Source organism: Callospermophilus lateralis, chromosome 6, assembly GCF_048772815.1.
Source record: "Callospermophilus lateralis isolate mCalLat2 chromosome 6, mCalLat2.hap1, whole genome shotgun sequence".
Taxonomy (NCBI): domain Eukaryota; kingdom Metazoa; phylum Chordata; class Mammalia; order Rodentia; family Sciuridae; genus Callospermophilus; species Callospermophilus lateralis.
Genome location: NC_135310.1, coordinates 124,141,268 through 124,159,264, shown reverse-complemented (window position 1 = coordinate 124,159,264; position 17,997 = coordinate 124,141,268).

Below are 17,997 nucleotides of genomic sequence, written 5' to 3'. Positions count from 1 at the left end.
AACACCATTTATTGAAGACATTGTTCTTTCCCCATTGTGTTTGGTACTTTTATTGCAAATCAAATGACAGTAAATATTTCTAGTCTGTCTGTTCTATTTGTCTATGTATCTGTTTTTATGTCAGTACCATGTTGTTTTGGTTACTATATCACTGTGGTTCATTTTGATGTCAGGTGGCATGATGCCTACAGCTTTGTTCTTTTTGTTCAAGACCATTTGGGATACTTGTGGTCATGGTTCTTATACATTTTAAGATTGAATTTTCTGTTTTTCTAAAAATCGTCATTTCATGGGGCTGTGATTGTAGCTCAGTGGTAGTGTGCTTGGCTAACATGTGTGAGGGACTGGGATCAATCCTCAGCACTGCTTATAAATAAATAAATAAATAAAATCCACTAACAAGTAAAATAAAATATTATTAATAAAATGTCATTTGACTTTTGGCAGAAATTGCATTGTCTGACTCTTTAAGAGAACTTTGTGAATGGTAGATCTTTAAATGTTACTAATTCTTCTAATTCATGACCATGGGAGGTTTTTCTTTTTTGTATCTTATACTTACTTTCTAACATGTTTTATAATTTTCAGTGCACAGACATTTTACCATCTTATTCATTTTATTGCTAATTAGTATTACTATTTTTTGATATTATTGTAAGTGAGGTTGTCTTCTTGAATTTCTCTGATATTTTAAAAGTACAGTAATACTGGTGATTAGGTGGTCCCCCGTGGCCCAGTTGGCACAGAAGGAAAGAAGTGCAGAATGCAGAGGCTTTGCTGTGGGTCAACAGACCGAGCTCTGAACACAGCACAAGGAATGGCCAAATAGAGCCCGGGAACCCTCTGCAGATGGGTGAAGTTGAGCACTGCAGAGATCTGGCAGCATAGAGACACAGACTTACAGATCCTTTAAGATTAGAGTGTTCCAGACTGTGAACCATGTCACCGCAGGGCACCGGACCAAGGACCGAACTCGGGACATAGTGGACCAACAACCTAGCCCCCCTCACCTCACTGGACACCCTAGGGTGGAAATGGACAGTCGCCATCCTGGAAAATCTACCACATCAGCTTTTGGTGGATGTAGCTGACAGCGAGATTGGCATCTGAACAGGTGTGTGAGTCCCAACCCCCCCCCCAGCTGTGACAACTCAAAACCTTTCTCACCAGCTCTTGGTGGGTGTGAATATCAGAACCCAATGAAACTGAAATGGGGCCTGATCTCCAACTCCCCCTCTCCACAGCTGTGATGATATGGTGACTACCCAACATAGAGGTAGCACTCAGGAGAGTGGGGCAGCCAGGGCTCCGCCAGCCCAGAGTGAACCCGGGCTGCAGAGAAGTGTCCCAGTAATTGGGGCCTGGTGGGCAGGAGAAGTGAGGGAGATAGAGACCGGGAGCAACCCAAAGAGACCAGGATTGGAGAGGCATCTGGCAGGGGAGGGAGAGCAACCTCACATGGATTTCTTCCCCGACCCTGAGGGCAGTGACTCAGCCTGGAATGCACAATACCACCTACTAGAAGAGAAGAAAATAGAATTCTAAGAATGCTTTTTTTTCCTTTTTCCTTCTTTCCTTTTTTCTTTTTGTCTTTCTCTTCTCTCTTTTCCTCTCTCTTTTTTCATTCTTTTTTCTCTATCTCTTTCCCCATCTTTTTTCTTCTTTTCTTTTTACTTTTCTTCCTCCTTCTCTTCCTCTCCCAACCTCCCAAGTGTTACTATTTCTACTACATGTAAATTACTAAATGGAAATAGATGATTGTTTCTATGCTTCTTATTGTCCTCCCATCTATTTAACCATCCTAAAATACCTCCTGTCTATTCTCCTGTTAATAACCCCCTTCATTAGAGTTCTCCTCCAAATTAGCTAAGATATATTAATCCCCATACCCTCACATCTTTCCTCCTAAACATAAAGTCCTATACTCGATCCTCAGTTCTCTATATGCCACCAGAATCTGTATGCTTTTGATGAAGCTAATGAATATATTTTAAACTATAATTGAATCCAACATCAACTATAATTGAATCCAACATCTCTTCACAAAGGAGAGAACTCGGAACTATACAAGAGCAATACTAATTTATAGGCGAAGAATAATAACACAACAGTCACACAGAGCTGGAACGAAATGTGAGCAACATGAAGAAACAAGGAAATAAAGGGACACAAACAATGCACGACAACTCAAAAATATAGGAGATAATAGCTATAGCAGAAAAAAATGTCAGATAAAGTTTTTAAGATATACATGGTTCAGATGATCTGGAGTATTAAGGAGGACTTTAGACAGCAAATTCAGACAATGAAAGATCACTTTGACAATGAATTACATAAACAAATCCAAGAAGCAAAAGATCAACTCTACAGGGAGATAGAGATTATACAAACAAACAGAGATCTGGGGAATGAAGGAAATAATAAACCAAATTAAAAACTCAAATGAGAGTATCAGCAGCAGAGTAGAACACTTAGAATTCAGAACATCAGACAAAAAAGACAAAGTATATCATCTCGAAAAGAGTGTAGACAGCTTAAAAACCATGAGCACAACATCCAAGAAATTTGGGATAACATAAAGAGACCAAATTTAAGAGTTATTGGGCTAGAGGAAGGTATAGAGGTCCAAACCAAAGGAATGAGCAACCTCTTCAATGAAATAATTTTAGAAAAATTTGCAGACATGAAATGTTGGGAGTCACCCCAGCTCCAAAGACTAACTTCCCCATCCCCTAAGACAGTGGCAGGAAGAGCCATCCAATGCTGACTCACATGATCCTTACCCACCAATCAGAAAGTGTCCCATGCCAACTGTCAAACTGTTAAACCTTTAAACTCTCAAAACACCCCCAGCTCTATAAATGTGCAGAGCTGTTCCTCAATAGATAGGTTCTTCTCAATTGATAAGCCTTGTCCAGTCATTCTTTCATTGGTGCCAGAACCTGGGAGGGGGAATTCCTCACTGCTCGAGGGCCCCCTCTCTCAAGGCTTGCCGTCCTTGTGCACTCTTTCGAGCACTGCTACTACTCGCATAACACTGGCTCATCAGTAGGTGAGTTCCCCTATTGGTATCCAAATTCACATGGGCTATATGCAGGGGCTTTGACCATGATCGTCTGTCAAACCCCTGACGCCCAATCTGGAGGAGAGAACACACCTCGCCACGACTTTCACAGTCACAGTAGACTCTCTGGAACCCGGTCGCAATTCTCAGAGATCTGTTTAACTTTTGCAAGCACTTGAAAAAGTGGAAGGAGATCCCCTATGTTCGCTCTCACCCCGACCTATCCAGCAGATGAACCCCCTCCCTACCGACCTCCCTTGTCGGCTCTGTCCAGCCCCTCAGGTCCCCCCCAAACTAGGTCCTACTCCCTAGTCCCACAAACCATGGCCCCCTTAAGAGAGGTTGCTGAACCTGAGGGCATTATCCGGGTAGATGTCCCATTCTCTGAATGATCTCACACAACTTGAGTGAAGGTTGGGCTCATTCACCGCAGATCCCACCACTTACATAAGAGAGTTTCAATGGGTCCTCCAGGCTTATAGCCTCACTCACCATGATATATATATATATATATATATATATATATATATATATATATATATATATATATATATTTGTTAATACTCTTCTTCTTGAGGAATGTACCAGAGTCTAGGAACTTGCCAGAGTCAATGCGGATGAAACTCAACGAGCTAATCCCAATCACCCTTGGGGGCCACTTGCTGCCCCAGATCAAATTCCCAACTGGGATTATAATACACAAGCTGTCATACAGAGTAGGGACCAATTTTCTGCATGTATTATTGCTGGGCTCAAAAAAGCGGCACATAAAGGCCGTCAGTTTCCAAAAATTACAAGAGATATTCAAAAGCAAGAGGAGACCCCATCGGAATTTCTGGATTGGCTTATGAAAACCCTTCAGCAGTATATTAACCTAGATCCCGAAACCCCAGATGGCCATCATGTCCTTATAACATATTTCCTCTCAAAGAGCTACCCTGACATCCAGGCCAAACTAAAAAAGCTTGAATAAGGCCCTGCCATCCCCCAGACTGAGATCTTGATGGTAGCCTTTGTTTTTTCACAACTGGGATGAGGAAATCGAACGCCGCAAGCAGAAGGCCAAATACAATAAATTTCCAGATGCTCGCCCAGGCCCTGCAGGGTGCTTCCTCGGGTCGCTGCCCATCACTGCAGGCCAAAACCTTCCCACATGCCTGCTTCAAGTGTGGCAAGGAGGGACATTGGGCCAGGGCATTCCCTGCACCACGCACTCCGTGTACCCCATGCCCTAAATGCCAACAACAAGGTCATTGGGGCTCTGACTGTCCTACATCCCGTAGGAGGCCTATGGCCAGGGAACCCTCCAACCTTCTGGGCATGGCAATCAAATATTGATGGAGCCTTGGGTCCTTGTGTCCAGCTGTAACGATCAATAGACAGGAACCCAGGGTGCGGATTCAGGTGGATGGACACAAGGTTGACTTTCTCCTTGACACTGGGGCTACCTTCTCAGTCCTGACAGAATTCTGGGGGCAAACAATGCCGTCCACCTCTCCTATTGTCGGGGTAGGAGAAAAAGACCATCTATCCAAGAAAGAATCCCCTATTACTCTGAAACATAGACAACTTCCCATTCTCTCAGACATTCCTAGTTATGCCCAATGTCCAGTTCCTTTGCTCGGCTGAGATATTCTCTCTAAATTCAATACAACAATCAACAGCCGGGCTCCTGGGATCAGTCAGGCCCCAGAATTGGCCTGTTCATCTTTTCTGGCCCTTTTGGCAGAAGACTAGCCATTCTGCTCCACTTGTGATGCTGAACTCCATACTAAAAAGGATCACTACCCCTTACCTACGAACCTGGTTGACCCGACCCACACCCACTTCACCATTTCCTGCCCACCAGTTAACACCTTCCCCAATCAGGTTCAATACCCCCTGTCCACAAAAGGTCTTCTGGGCCTACAACCTATTATTCAGCACCTTCTTAGCAAAGGGTACCTCCATCCTGCTCATTCCCCTTACAATATTCCCATACTAGTGGTAAAAAAGCCCAATGGGTCCTATCGCTTAGTTCAGGACCTACGACTCATCAACACCTGTTAGGCCCATACATCCTTTGGTTCCCAACCAATACACCCTGCTGTCTTAGATTCCCCATACTGCCACCCACTTCTTGGTAGTAGATTTAAAGGATGCTTTCTTCTCCATTCTCATTGCCCCCGAATCACAAGATCTTTTTGCCTTTACCTGGACAGATCCCACCACCAGACAGTATCAACAACTAACCTGGACTGTCCTTCCTCAGGGATTTTGAGATAGTCCACACCTCTTTGGACAAACCTTTGCTTCCAACCTCCAATCTTTTCACCCCAAGGGCCCCAAATCCACCCTCTTGCAATATGTTGATTATCATCCGGCAAATAACTTTGCCCACCTGTGGGGAGAAGAGCAGCACCCCACCACAGCCTTTAAGGCTATGGTGGCCCTCAGGGACTCCTTCCTTGGGCAAATTCAAAAGTCCTAGTCCTCTCACCTTTAAGACTTGGATGCTAGAGAGATGCTTATCCTCCCCTTCCTCTCTCTTGCTCTGCCTCTCTCTTTCCCCTCTTTCTGGCCCTGGGAGTATCTGGCCTCTCCAGGAGGGGTCCTGAAAAGCCTTGGCCAAGGTCTCCCACAGCTTGGGTCCCATCTAGGATGAGAGCTTTGACTGTCAGGATTTGGTGACTACCAATCTCTGCAGCTCGAACGTGCCACTTAGGCACTCCTGATTTGGGGCTCTAGCGGGGACACCCCTTTTGCCAATAAATCAGTTTCCTCCTTCTCTCTTATATTGCTGTGTCCTCTTACCTCCTCCTTACATGGGTAATGTGTCCTCTCTGCCAGTCAACTCTCCCCTACAATGTCTCTTGTATCTAATATAGCACCCAGGCCTGGCCCAATTATCCCTTAGACAACCAAAGCAGATGGCCCCTTTTTGGGTTCCTGGATCCCTCCATTCTAAGGGATCTCTACAATTACTCTGAGCATTCAAAAAAATGGGTAGAGATCATTTATGTCCAGGCTTTCTTCTTGCTCAGATCCAATTCTACTCTCTGCACCTCTTGCAAACCTCTACAAATTTTTCTAGCCCATCCAAAGGGCACTCAACAGATGACTCAGTTCTCCTACTTAATTTCTTGGCCTGGTGTTCAACAGATGACACAGTTCTCCTACTTAATTTCTTGGCCTTAAAGGGATATTGGGCTTCTCCACAAAAGGCCCAAGTAGCATGTAAAGAGGTCACATATCTAGGGATCTATCTCTCAAGGGAAAAGGGCCATTACAGTAGACAGAAAATAGCTTATTGTGTCTATACCTACACCAAAGACAAAAGATGACATACTCCCCTTCTTGGGTTTGGCTGGCTACTTCAGGGCCTGGATTCTCTCTCCTTGCCAGGCCACTATATAATCTGGCCAAGGGCCCCCAAGATGAACCCCTACTCTCAGTGGTAGGGAAGCCCTTTACAATCCTTAAAAAGGCCCTTGTCTGGGCACCCACCCTCCATCTCCCCAACGCTTCACCCTCTATGTACATGAAAAACAGGGACAAGGTCTGGACGTTCTGGGTCAGAAATATGGCCCCACATTTGCACCAGTGGCCTACTTATCCCAACAGCTTGATCCCACCATCAGGGGCTGGCACCCATGCCTCAGAGCCCTAGCAGGACCTCCAGAAAGGAGCACACAAGCTTACTTTTGGCTCCCCACTAACAATCTCATCTCCTCACCGTCTAAAGGATTTCCTCACCTACAAGGGGCTACAGTCACTTCCTCCTTCCAGGGTTCTATTCCTCCTTGTCTCATTCCTTAAAAATCCCTCTATCTCTTTTTAGCCCTGCTCTCCATTAAACCCTTCCTTCCTCATCCCATCTTCTCCCTCACTAGATGCCATCCATAAATGCCTGGAGGTATTAGAGACAATTTTACCCTGGCCTACCTCCATTTTTGAGCGACCCCTGCCCTCTTCAGACATCGTCTGGTTCTTAGATGGTAGCTCCTTTATATACGAAGGGGTTAAAGTGATGGGGTATGCTATCACTTCCCTCTCATGTATCATAGAGGCAAAACCTCTCCTCACAAGCTCACCATGGAATTAAGCCTGGACTGGTTAAAGGGGCTCCACTTGGCTTTATTGCACATTAAGGCCTTCCCAAAGAAGCCTTCTAATCTCTCACCTTTTGAAGTCATGTATGGCCATCCCTTTGTTTCTCCCGGATTGCCTACAGAACCCCTACCCATCTCTGAAACCTATGCCCTGCCCCTTCTTTTCCATCTATGCTCTGAACTCTGGTGCTATCAAGACTGGCTCCTTCCTGACCCCAGTCTCTCTTAAAACCTTACTTCCTTAACACCGGATCAACTTGTTTACTATTGCTCACTGGGGGGGGGAACCCCCTCTAAAACCAAAATGGGAGGGTCCTGCTCAGGTGATTATATGCACTCTGTCGGTGGCCAAACTCAAGCTATCTAATAACCAACTTACCTCATGGATTCACATTTCTAGGCTTAAGCCCAGCGCTCCTACACCTTCATCAGAAAAGCCAATGATTGTCACCTGTCATTAAGTACTCTTGTCATCCCTCCCCACAAGCTCTGCCTCTCCTGTAATGTTCTTCCTTATTTCTGGCCCCTCTTGGATCCTCTCTTCGCCCTATGTCTGGAGATTCAAGGCAAGTGACCCTAAGGGCCCCCTCCAGCCAGACCCCCCTTCTCCTTACTACAGACCTCCCTACTTGCTTGGATCTGGCCAGTAGTGGGACTGTTGTGTGTTGTCCTCCTTATGTGCCTGTTCCTTCCCTTTATCATAAAGTTCATTCAGACTCAGGTGGGTAAAATTTCTAATCAAACTTTTAACCAGCTTCTCCTCAGGAATTATGAACCAGCCAGTTCCTTTACACCTCATAATTCCCTGGAACATCTACTGACATCATCATGGAACTTTGGTGGACAGGAACCTACATTGATTAGATTCCTGAAGTTATACTGGTCTTCTCTGCCCTCCTGTGGGGATTCCTTACTTCCCTCCTCTCTGATTATCCCACCGTGCCCTATCTCAGCAGGAAGCAGCCAGAATGAGTCTATGCCCACTCACATTTAATAACAAAGAGTGGGGAATGTTGGGAGTCACCCTGACTCCAACATTACATGAAGAGGAAATGAAAAATAACTATGAAAATCAATAGTAACCCTAAATGCTAATGGCTTAAACTCACCAATCAAAAGACTAACTTCCCCATCCCTGGCCCGAGACAGCAGCAGGAAGAGCCATCCAGTGGTGAGCCCTACTGACTCACATGATCCTTACCCACCAATCAGAAAGCACCCCGTGCCAACTGTCATGTCAAACTGTTAAACCGTTAAACTGTCAAAACTGTCAAACCACCCCCAGCTCTACAAATGTGCAGAGCTATTCCTTAATAAACAGGCACTTCTCTGACGATGAGCCTTGTCCAGTCTTTCTTTCATGAAGAAATGGAAATCCAAATCCTAGAAGCCTACAGAACTCTGCATGTACAAAACTACAAGAGATCCACACCAAGACACATTATAATGAAAATGCCCAACATACAGAACAAGGGGAGAATTTTAAAAGCCACAAGAGAAAGGAAGCAGATTACATTTAGGAGTAAACCAATTAGGTTAACACCAGATTTTTCAACACAGTCTCTGAAAGCTAGAAGATCCTAGAACAATGTATTTAAAATGCTGAAAAATAATGGGTTCCAACCAAGAATCTTGTATCCAGGAAAATTAAGCTTCAGGTTTGAAGATGGAATAAAAACATTCCATGATAAATGAATTTAAAAGTATTTGCAGCTAGAAAACCAGCACTTCAAAACATCATTGGCAAAACATTACATGAAGAGGAAATGAAAAATAACAATGAAAATCAACAGTGGGAGGTAGTACAGTAAATAAAAAACTAATCAAAGAGGAAAAACAAATCAAGTTAAATAACAAAAATAGACAAACATAGCTGGAAGTCCAATCTCTATCTCAATAGTAACTCTAAATGTTAATGGCTTAATCTCACCAATCAAAAGACATAGGCTAGCAGACTGGATTAAAAAAAAAAGATCCAATAATATGCTGCCTACAGGAGACTCATCTGATAAGAAAAGACATACAGAGACTGAAGGTGAAAGGTTGGAAAAAATCATACCACTCACATGGACCACAGAAGCCAGCAGGGGTGTCCATACTCATATCAAATAAAACAGACTTCAAGCCACAGTTAATCAAAAGGGATAAAGAAGGACACTACATACTGCTAAAGGGACCCATGCACCAACAAGACATAACAATCATTAATATATATGCCCCAAACAATGGTGCAGCTATGTTTAACAAACAAACTCTTCTCACGTTCAAGAGACAAATGTACTTCAACATAATAATCATGGGTTCTTTTAACACACCTCTCTCACCACTGGACAGATCTTCCAAACAAAAGTTGAATAAAGAAACTATAGAACTCAATAACACAATTAATAAATTAGACTTCATTGACATATATAGAATATATCAACCAACATCAAGCAGATATACTTTTTTTCTCAGCAGCACATGGATCCTTCTCAAAAATAGACCATATATTATTCCACAGGGCAACTCTTAGCAAATACAAAGGAATAGAGATATTACCATGAATTTTATCCAATCATAGTGGAATGAAATTGGAAATCAATGATAAAATAAGGAAGAAAAATTCCTACTCAAATGGAGAATTAACAATATGCTACTGAATGAACAATGGGATACAGAAGACATTAAGGAGGAAATTAAAAAATTCTTAGAGGTAAATGAAAACACAGACACAACATATCAAAATCTCTGGGACATTATGAAAGCAGTACTAAGAGAAAATTTCATTGCATGGAGTTCATTCCTTAAAAGAAGAAAAAGCCAACAAATAAATGACCGCACCCTACATCTTAAAGCCCTAGAAAAAGAAGAACAAATCAACAGCAAATGCAGTAGAAAACAAGAAATAATTAAAATCAGAGATGAAATCAATGAAATTGAAACAGAAGACACAATTGAAAAAAATTGACAAAACTAAAAGTTGGTTCTTTGAAAAACTAAATATGATTGACAGACCCTTAGTCATGCTAACGAAGAGAGAGAGCCCAAATTATTAGCATATGGAATGAAAAAGGCAATATCACAACAGACACTACAGAAATACAGAAGATAACTAGAAAATTATTTGAAACATTATAGTCCAATAAAATAGAAGATAGTGAAGGCATTGATAAATTCCTTAAGTCATATGATTATATGCCCAGATTGAGTCAGGAAGATACACACAACTTAAACAGACTAATATCAAATGAGGAAATAGAAGAAGCAATCAAAAGATTACCAACCAAGAAAAGCCCAGGACCGGACAGATATATATCAGAGTTTTACAAGACCTTTAAAGAAGAACTAATACCAATACTCTTCAATCTATTTCAGGAAATAGAAAAAGAGAGACTACTTCCAAATTCATTCTACGAGGCCAACATCACCCTGATTCCAAAACCAGGCAAAGACACTTCAAAGAAAGAAAACTTCAGACCAATATCTCTAATAAATATAGATGCAAAAATCCTCAATAAAATTCTGGCAAATCTGATACAAAAACATATCAAAAAGATCATGCACCATGATCAAGTGGGATTCATCCCCAGGATGCAAGGTTGGTTCAACATACAGTAATCAATAAATGTAATTCACCACATCAATAAACTTAAAGTAAGAACCATATGATCATCTTGATAGACGCAGAAGCATTTGACAAAATAAAGTAGCACTTCATGTTCAAAACACTAGAAAAACTAGGGATAACAGGAATTTTCCTCAATATTGTAAAAGCTATCTATGCTAAGCCTCAGGCCAGAATTATTCTAAACAGAGAAAAATTGAAGGCATTCCCTCTAAAATCTGGAACAAGGCAGGGATGCCCACTCTCACCACTTCTATTCAACATAGTTCTTGAAGCACTGGCCAGAGCAATTAGACGAAAGAAATTAAAGGTATGAAAAGAAGAATTTAAACTAGCACTATTTGCTGATGATATGATTCTATACCTAGAAGACCCAAACGCTCTACCAAGAAACTTCTAGAACTAGTAAATGAATTTAGCAAAGTGGCAGGATATAAAATCAACACCCATAAATCAAAGGCATTCCTGTATATCAGTGACAATTCCTCTGAAATGGAAATGAGGAAAACTACCCCATTCACAATATCCTCAAAAAATAAAATACTTGGGAATCAACATAACAAAAGAGGTGAAAGATCTATACAATGAAAACTAAAGAACTCTAAAAGGAGAAATATAAAAAGACCTTAGAAGATGGAAAGATACACCTTGCTCATGGATAGGCAGAATTGATATTATTAAAATGGCCATATTACCAAAAGCACTTTACAGATTCAATGCCATTCCGATCAAAATCCCAGTGGCATTCCTCACAGAAATAGAAAAGGCAATTATGAAATTCATCTGGAAAAATAAGATACCCAGAATAGCTAAAGCAATTCCAAGCAGGAAGAGTGCAACATGTGGTAGCGATATACCACATCTTAAAGTATTTTACAGAGCAATAGTAACAAAACAGCATGGTACTGGCACAAAACCGACTGGTAGACCAATGGTACAGAATAGCGGACACAGAGAGCAACGCACAAAATTACAACTACCTTTTATTAGGCAAAAAATGCTAATGAAATTGAAACCCTATCCCTCACCATGCACAAAAGTTAACTCAAAATGGGTCAAGGATCTAGGAATCAAACCAGAGATTCTGCATCTAATTGAAGAAAAAGTTGGCCCTAATTTCCATTACGTAGGGTTAGGCCCCAAGTTTCTTAATACAACACTATAGCACAAGAATTAAAACCAAAAATCAACAAATGGGATGAATTCAAACTAAAAAATTTCAGCAAGAGAAATAATATGTGAGGTGAATAGGGAGCCTACATCCTGGGAACAAATTTTTACCCCTCATACATCAGGTAGAGCTCTAATTTCTAGGGTATACAAAGAACTCAATTAAACACCAAAAAAAATCCAATCAACAAATGGGCCAAGAATCTGAACAGACACTTCTCAGAAGAGGATATACAATCAATCAACAAATACACAAAAAATGCTCACCATCTCTAGCAATAAGAGAAATGCAAATTAAAACTACTCTAAAATACCATCTCACTCTATTAAGAATGACAACCATTATGAAGTCAAACAACAACAAGTGCTGGCGAGGATGCGGGGAGAAAAAGGTACACTCATACACTGTTGGTGGGACTGCAAATTGGTGCAGCCAATTTGGAAAGCAGTATGGAGATTCCTTGGAAAGCTGGGAATGGCACCACCATTTGACCCAGCTATTTCTCTTCTCAGTCTATACCCAAAGGACTTAAAAACAGCATACTACAGGGACACAGCCACATCAATGTTTATAGCAGCACAATTCACAATAATTAGACTGTGGAGCCAACCTATATGCCTTTCAATGGATGAATGGATAAAAAAAATGTGGCATATACACAAAAGAATATTACTCAGTACTAAAAAATAATAAGATCATGGCATTTGCAGGGAAATGATGGCATTAGAGCAGATAATGCTAAGCGAATTTAGCCAATCCCAGAAAAACAAATGTCAAATGTCTTCTCTGATATAATGGAGATGACTCAAAATGGGGTAGGGAGGAAGAGCATCAGAAGAAGATCACCTCTATATAGGGAAGAGAGGTGTGAGAGAAAGGGAGAAAGGGAATTGCATGGAAGATGGAAAGAGACCCTCATCTTTATACAAAATACATGTATGAAGATGTGAGAAAAAAATAATTGTGTCACCTTAGGTTGGGTAGAAAGAAGTGATGGAAGGGGAGGGGAAGGAAAGAGGGAAACAAAGGACAGTAGAATGAAATAGACATTATCATTGCTTCGTGTATATATGTGACTGCATGACCAATGAGATTCTGCAACCCATACAATTAGAATAATGAGAAATTATAACCCATCTAATTAAAATGTATGATATGTCAAGGTCATTGTACTGTCATGTGTAACTAATTAAAACAAATAAAAAGTTATCCCCCTCAAAAAAAAATTAAAAGAGGCTGTAAGTTTTTCCTTAATAATCCTGATTAAAGAAATTATACTGCAAAATATGACTCCTTAATAATGGCAAGATTATTAATGATCTCCCTCTTCCCTCTTCCCTCTTCTCTCCCCCACCCCAACCTGGACAATGGTGAGAGTACTGTTAAATACACACTCCCAGGAGATGGTTCCAGCACCATTTTTACCATCAATGAAATCACAGACAACATTCATGCAATAAGCAACCTGGATAGAGAAGAAAATCCTTTCTACAACCTACATGCACAGGCCATGGACATAGAGACCAGGAAACCCTTGGAGCCTCAATCAGACTTCATCATTAAAGTGCAACATATTAATGACAATGAGCCAAAGTTTTTGGATGGACCTTATGTGTTTAGAATTCCAGAAATATCTTCTTTGGGTAAATAGGCATTTGAAAGCCTTGTTAAATGTTAAGGGACCTCTCCAACATTCACATTTTTCAGGTGCATGTAACATCTGACTTGTAACCCCCAAAAAACTTTTCAACTCTAGAGGATATAATTAATTTTTAGGGCATTTTGTGATTCCTTTTCTTTCTTCACTATGAAGATAGCAATTAGAATATATAATAGTCTTCCATGTTTTTTCCTGTCTGCTGTTTTCCTGATATCCTAACAACCCCGTATTCTTCAAGTGTAAAAAACATTTTATATTGAAATTGTTTATCCTTAACAATTCTAGACACCAACTGAATGCTGGGTAAAACTGCTTTATAAGACCAAATAAGAGAAAGAAATTATGGCTCAATTATGCAAATCTTAACTGAAGTATGTATTAAGTCTGACCTAGAAAGAGTCTGAAAAGAGATTTTTTATATCATTTTTAGTATGGATAGAGATTCAAGACTGGTAAGATCATTTATTTTGTGATATAAATATTCCATATTAGTTATACTACCAAACAACAAAGAAAATAATATTGTGATTTCATTATTAGAATTAATCTACAATTTGATTATGGTGGCATCATCATTCTTAATAAACTATATTTAATATAAATTCATATTTCAATATCAGCCTGAATTTACAAAGTCCTATAATATATGCCATAAGATTAACTAAGTTGAGAATTCTAAATTAATGACAATTTTCTAATTAAAATTTTTAGTCCTCAGTCACTAGTGCCAATTCCTTCTTTTTTTTTTTTTTTTTTTTTTTTTTTTGGAGGACAATAAAAATCTTTAATGCAGGAAAGAGTTTAAGGCAGCATTTGGTAGTGGTTCAGATCACAGGTAGGCTTAAAATCCAGTTCTGCTATTTACTATCTGGTTGACTTCAAACAAGGTTTTCTGGTTCATTAATGAGAGGCATGCCCACACCCTTCTCCTAGGGCTGTGGGGAGGAGTAAATGAAAACAGCATACAGAGCATTTGGCTCAGCTCAACCAAGGTAAGTTCTTTCCTCATCCAAACTGCATAGTCCCAATCCAAAATATCACCCCAAAGCAACTACTACAGTAAGATAATCCTGGTTTTAGCTAATGTTTAATTATAAGAATAAAGGTCAATTCTTTTTTTTTTTTATTGTTGGTTGTTCAAAACATTACATAGTTCTTGATATATCATATTTCACACTTTGATTCAAGTGGGTTATGAACTCCCATTTTTACCCCGTATACAGATTGCAGAATCACATCAGTTGCACATCCATTGATTTATATATTGCCATACTAGGGTCTGTTGTATTCTGCTGCCTTTCCTATCCTTTACTATCCCCCTCCCTTCCCCTCCCCTCCCCTCTTCTCTCTCTACCCACTCTACTGCAGTTCATATCTCCCCCTTGTATTATTTTTCCCTTTCCCCTCGCTACCTCTTGTATGTAATTTTGTATAACCCTGAGGGTCTCCTTCCATTTCCATGCAATTTCCCTTCTCCCTCCCTTTCCCTCCCACCTCTCGTCCCTGTTTAATGTTAATCTTCTTCTCCTGCTCTTCGTCCCTACTCTGTTCTTAGTTACTCTCCTTATATCAAAGAAGACATTTGGCATTTGTTTTTTAGGGATTGGCTGGCTTCACTTAGCATAATCTGCTCTAATGCCATCCATTTCCCTCCAAATTCTATGATTTTGTCATTTCTTAATGCAGAGTAATAATCCATTGTGTATAAATGCCACATTTTTTTTATCCATTCGTCTATTGAAGGGCATCTAGGTTGGTTCCACAGTCTTGCTATTGTGAATTGTGCTGCTATGAACATCGATGTAGCAGTGTCCCTGTAGCATGCTCTATTTAGGTCTTTAGGGAATAGACCGAGAAGGGGAATAGCTGGGTCAAATGGTGGTTCCATTCCCAGCTTTCCAAGAAATCTCGATACTGCTTTCCAGATTGGCTGCACCAATTTGCAGTCCCACCAACAGTGTATGAGTGTACCTTTTTCTCCCCGCATCCTCGCCAGCACTTGTTGTTGTTTGACTTCATAATGGCTGCCAATCTTACTGGAGTGAGATGGTATCTTAGGGTGGTTTTGATTTGCATTTCTCTGACTGCTAGGGATGGTGAGCATTTTTTCATGTACTTGTTGATTGATTGTATGTCCTCCTCTGAGAAGTGTCTGTTCATGTCTTTGGCCCATTTGTTGATTGGGTTATTTGTTATCTTGTTGTCTAATTTTTTGAGTTCTTTGTATACTCTGGATATTAGGGCTCTATCTGAAGTGTGAGGAGTAAAGATTTGTTCCCAGGATGTAGGCTCCCTATTTACCTCTCTTATTGTTTCTTTTGCTGAGAAAAAACTTTTTAGTTTGAGTAAGTCCCATTTGTTGATTCTAGTTATTAACTGTTGTGCTATGGGTGTCCTATTGAGGAATTTGGAGCCCGACCCCACAGTATGTAGATCGTAGCCCACTTTTTCTTCTATCAGACACCATGTCTCTGATTTGATATCAAGCTCCTTGATCCATTTTGAGTTAACTTTTGTGCATGGTGAGAGAAAGGGATTCAGTTTCATTTTGTTGCATATGGATTTCCAGTTTTCCCAGCACCATTTGTTGAAGATGCTATCCTTCCTCCATTGCATGCTTTTAGCCCCTTTATCAAATATAAGATAGTTGTAGTTTTGTGGGTTGGTTTCTGTGTCCTCTATTCTGTACCATTGGTCCACCCACCTGTTTTGGTACCAGTACCATGCTGTTTTTGTTACTATTGCTCTGTAGTATAGTTTGAAGTCTGGTATCGCTATACCGCCTGATTCACCCTTCCTGCTTAGCATTGTTTTTGCTATTCTGGGTCTTTTATTTTTCCATATGAATTTCATGATTGCTTTCTCTATTTCTATAAGAAATGCCATTGGGATTTTGATTGGCATTGCATTAAACCTATAGAGAACTTTTGGTAATATCGTCATTTTGATGATGTTAGTTCTGCCTATCCATGAACAGGGTATATTTTTCCATCTTCTAAGATCTTCTTCTATTTCTCTCTTTAGGGTTCTGTAGTTTTCATTGTATAAGTCTTTCACCTCTTTTGTTAGGTTGATTCCTAAGTATTTTATTTTTTGGGGGGATATTGTGAATGGAGTGGTTGTCCTCATTTCCATTTCAGAGGATTTGTCGCTGATATACAGGAATGCCTTTGATTTATATGTGTTGATTTTATATCCTGCCACTTTGCTGAATTCATTTATTAGCTCTAATAGTTTCTTTGTAGACCCTTTTGGGTCTGCTAGGTATAGAATCATGTCATCTGCAAATAGTGATAATTTAAGTTCTTCTTTTCCTATTTTTTTGCCTTTAATTTCTTTCATCTGTCTAATTGCTCTGGCCAGTGTTTCGAGAACTATGTTGAACAGAAGTGGTGAGAGAGGGCATCCCTGTCTTGTTCCAGATTTTAGAGGGAATGCCTTCAATTTTTCTCCATTCAGAATGATGCTAGCCTGAGGCTTAGCATAGATTGCTTTTACAATGTTGAGGTAAGTTCCTGTTATCCCTAGTTTTTCTATCGTTTTGAACATAAAGGGATGCTGTACTTTGTCGAATGCTTTTTCTGCATCTATCGAGATGATCATATGGTTCTTATTTTTAAGTCTATTGATGTGGTGAATAACATTAATTGATTTCCGTATATTGAACCAGCCTTGCATCCCAGGGATGAATCCTACTTGATCATGGTGCACAATTTTTTTGATATGTTTTTGAATCCGATTTGCCAGAATTTTATTGAGGATTTTTGCATCTAGGTTCATTAGAGATATTGGTCTGTAGTTTTCTTTCTTTGAAGTGTCTTTGTCTGGTTTAGGAATCAGGGTGATGTTGGCCTTGTAGAATGAATTTGGAAGTTCTCCCTCTTTTTCTATTTCCTGAAATAGCTTGAAAAGTATTGGTATTAGTTCCTCTTTAAAGGTTTTGTAAAACTCTGCTGTATACCCATCCGGTCCTGGGCTTTTCTTAGTTGGTAGTCTTTTGATGGTTTCTTTTATTTCCTCAATTGATATTGGTCTGTTTAGGTTGTCTATATCCTCCTGCCTTAATCTGGGCAGGTCATATGACTTAAGAAATTTATCGATGCCTTCACTATCTTCTATTTTATTGGAGTATAAGGATTCAAAATAGTTTCTGATTATCTTCTGTATTTCTGAAGTGTCTGTTGTGATATTGCCTTTTTCATCCCGTATGCTAGTAATTTGATTTCTCTCTCTTCTTCTCTTCGTTAGCATGGCTAAGGGTCTGTCGATTTTATTTATTTTTTCAAAGAACCAACTTTTAGTTTTGTCAATCTTTTCAATTGTTTCTTTTGTTTCGATTTCATTAATTTCAGCTCTGATTTTAATAATTTCTTGCCTTCTACTTCTTTTGCTGTTGTTTTGCTC